Raw genomic sequence first — 3,568 nt, forward strand, 5'->3', positions numbered from 1 at the left:
TTCTCTCTTCCTGTGCATCTGATGGGTGAGCTTTAATCTGTTTCTCAGATTTTGTCTCTTTATCCTTCACAGTCGCCCACAGGGTGCTTTTCCAGATTGAAATTCCCCTGCAAGTGATAATCCTCTCAAGCTGTTGACCAACTCCCTGAGACCCAAGTGCCTACAACAAATTAGATCATAGCTGGGCAGGGATCCTCCTTGGTTTGGTCAATGTTCCATTAACACATGAGGAGGAGCTAGTCACCCAACACACATTTAACAGTAGAAATAACACTTAAGCTTATGTTTTGAGAAACATATCAGCTATACTACTTATCTAATAGAGGAAGTTTAATCTGGAAAGTATGAAAAGAGCATGTCCAGAACTTCTTTATTTTTGCTCTGACAGATTTTGTTGAAAACAAAGTGATACTGAACAGCTGACCTACTGTGTGAGAGACCTGTGGCTTCTTCACCATTTACACAGACATAATCCATATGCAAATATACTAACTGCTTTATCAGACAATACAAGTTGATCAGCAGTGTGTTAAACTAACAGCAGTCTACCAAGCAGTCCCTGGCAATCTGTAAGAACTAAGAGCTCAGTGCTCTCTGAATTCTAAAGTGCATTAAATGCAAATAAAAATCAAAGTATCTTCTCAGTATGACATTTCCATCTAAGTAACAGCAATGCCAGGTGATTGGGAAGGACTATATAATTCATTCTCTAGAAAAGAAAGGATGCAGTAAGACTAATATGAGCCCATTTCGTTAGAAACAGATGTAGTCTACTGTTGTTTATTATAACAGTTAACATCCTGCCTTTCTGAAAATGAAATGAGATGAAATGAAAAGAACAGATAACACCAAAGAGACCAATACATAACATCTCAGATGTTAGAAACTCAGATATATAATCTAATCACCAAATTGCCCCTTAAACCTGGGTTCCGGTAGACACAATGGAATGTTTAGGTACCAGAGGTTTCCCCCAATGGGATTTATCATCATCATTCTTCATGTCGTTTCTATACTGCTTTATATTTTAAAGAACAAATCTCAAAGCAGTTTACAACACATTAAAACAACAAATAAAATAATCCAGAATAAAACAATTTCAAGCTTTAAGGGAACTATTTCAGATCCTTCTCTACGTGACATTATGCTTTTCCCAGTCACCAACCTGGCATCCAGAGATCTCCACATGGTCACAATTTGACCCATGCCAAGAGCAAAACACACCTGGCTAATTTCTAGCACTGCATAGAATCTGAATTGTAGAGTTGGAAGGGACCACAAGGGTGATATAGTCCAACTATCCTATGTCTACTATACCTAGCATAATTCTAATTTTTTTTTAAAAAAAAAGAATTCAAACAGGTTTTGAATCCTATTCTATTGCTTACAAATTCTGTAATTTATTTTCTAAACTAAGAAGAGAATTCAAAATTATTCTGATTATATTCTTACCATGGTGATTTCTTAATTATCTTGAACAAGTCCCTTCTACTGGGGGACAGCTTAAGTCTGATATTCAGCAGATGATTTCTTCAAGGCTTTGAGTTCTTATCATGGCAATTACCATTTGGGAATTAGAAAAACAGAACAGCAGGGCCCACTCAATGGCTCAGGCTGCCTTTTGACTCTTCCAAGAGATAGCGCCAGTGTTTCCTTGCTTTCATCTTCCCTCACCATATCTTTACCACATGTGTTATCTTTGATACTGCAGGCCTGTGTGCAGCATTTAAGTAAACTTTAGGCACTTTATCAATGAATGTTTTTTAAAGCCTATTCTCAAGCTGCACAATCAAATAATGTTTTTAGGATATGCCATCACAATGACTGTTTCAGCTATATCAGTGCCACCAACAAATTTCAAATTGAACAGAAAAATATGCTGTGCCAGCAGCTATCTGCTACAGCACAGAAACAAAAGCAGCTATAGATATAGCCTTCAGTGGCCACATAGTGGGATCCCTGTGTTTAAGATAATCATAACATCACAATTAACATCACAAATAAGGCTCTTAAATTTATCCAATGACCTGGGAAAGGGAGAGGTTGGTGCAATCACTACCAGTATAAGCAGCCAATATATTATTGGTTGTAACATCTCACAGCTACTATCTGCTACTACCATAATAGTACAGGTAGGTGCAGGAAGCACCCAAACAATAAGTATATTAAATAGAGGTTTTTAGTAGCAAAATTACAATGCAATGCTGAGTAGAATGGGAACTGCTTCCAGGGTGCAGTCTTAGCTGCTAAACAGCAAAAACCCAGGACAAGTGACAAAATTAGATGTCAACTTGTCCCAGTACAGCCAGCACATTAATAAATGGTAAAGCCCAATGTCTTAGTGCAATTGTAAAACTACCTACCCAAGTAAGCCTACAACACACTTGTAAAGGCATGCTCAGCTTTTACCAGATTTCCAGGAAACTTGATAGTTGCAGAGCAGTCACTTTAAAACGCTTCCCCGCATAGCCTTGCTGTCCAAATAGGGCATTCTTGGCTACATAGAGGAAGGAAAAGCCCTCACAAATTGGTCCCAAGCCATTTATGACTTATCTCTAGCAGATAACAGGATGTGAAGGTAAACACTGCAGTATCATCCCATCATCTAAATAAAAAAATTTCTTCCTGTAGCACCTTAAAGACCAACTAAGATACCGTGTATCTGAAGAAGTGTGCATGCACACGAAAGCTTATACCAAGAACTAACTTAGTTGGTCTTTAAGGTGCTACAGGAAGAAATTTTTTTATTTTGACTATGGCAGACCAACACGGCTACCCATCTGTAACTGATCCCATCATCTATTAGGCTGCACATCAATTTGGATGCACTCAATGCTACCTAATGTTCCTTGAAATCATCAAGGGAAGCCCCACAAAGTATTACACAATTGTGGAACACACCCCAGCCTTGAGCACGGACACTCATATATATACAATGCCGGCTTAGGCCACTAGCACCAGAATCAGGCCATGTGGGTTAGATTTGGGGGGTACACCTACCCAGCATGCTGGAAACAAATGACATTTACAGGAGGAGGAGGAAGAGACCCATACTGAATTTCTAACCCACTTCATGATTCAGTACGACCAAAGCACAGAACCCGGCAGCAAACGAGACTCGCACAGCTGAGGGCCGCGCAAGCAGCGGCTACCCCATGTCTGCTCCCCCATTTAGCAACGACTAAGAGGAGAGCGTGCAGGAGATATACATCCCTGCGCCTCCAGCTCAACCCCAACAGAGGCTCTGAAAAACCTAAGTCGTGTCATCACAAGCACCGGCTACATCACAAAACCCAGCTGACAAAACCACAAGCAATCACCGCGAGCCCAGTTCCACCCCAGGTTAAGAACCAAGGCAAATGCAGCACACCTTTACATAAATGGCACGGGGCCGCGTTAAACAAGGGGAGCGATTTTAAGGCCGGCGCATCAGACGCTCTTTTGCGCAGACGAGCGTCTCGAAACCCGACGCTGCGTTGCGCGAGTTTCGACCCAAAGCGCAAAAAAAAGAGAGGAGAGAAACGAGAAGTTGAAACTAAGGCCTTAAAAAGTGAAGTGCAACTTGCCA

General features: G+C 40.8%; 1 protein-coding gene across 4 annotated transcripts in view; it reads right to left on the reverse strand.

The window, feature by feature from the left end:
* Positions 1-3,568, reverse strand: part of RNF13 (ring finger protein 13) — a 48,984-nt gene that overhangs the window by 44,969 nt on the left and 447 nt on the right. Inside the window, exon 1 of one of the 4 annotated variants that reach the window (XM_082224527.1) lies at positions 3,001-3,210. The exons of 1 other annotated variant lie outside the window; for it this stretch is intronic. The gene's annotated coding sequence lies outside the window, so the exon portion shown is untranslated. Of the gene's footprint in view, positions 1-2,363; positions 2,498-3,000; positions 3,211-3,568 lie in introns of those variants that run through there. 2 more of the 4 variants (XM_082224528.1, XM_082224529.1) reach the window with 2 other exon arrangements.

The sequence above is a fragment of the Podarcis vaucheri genome (assembly GCF_965113315.1).
Source record: "Podarcis vaucheri genome assembly, chromosome: 5".
Taxonomy (NCBI): Eukaryota; Metazoa; Chordata; class Lepidosauria; order Squamata; family Lacertidae; genus Podarcis; species Podarcis vaucheri.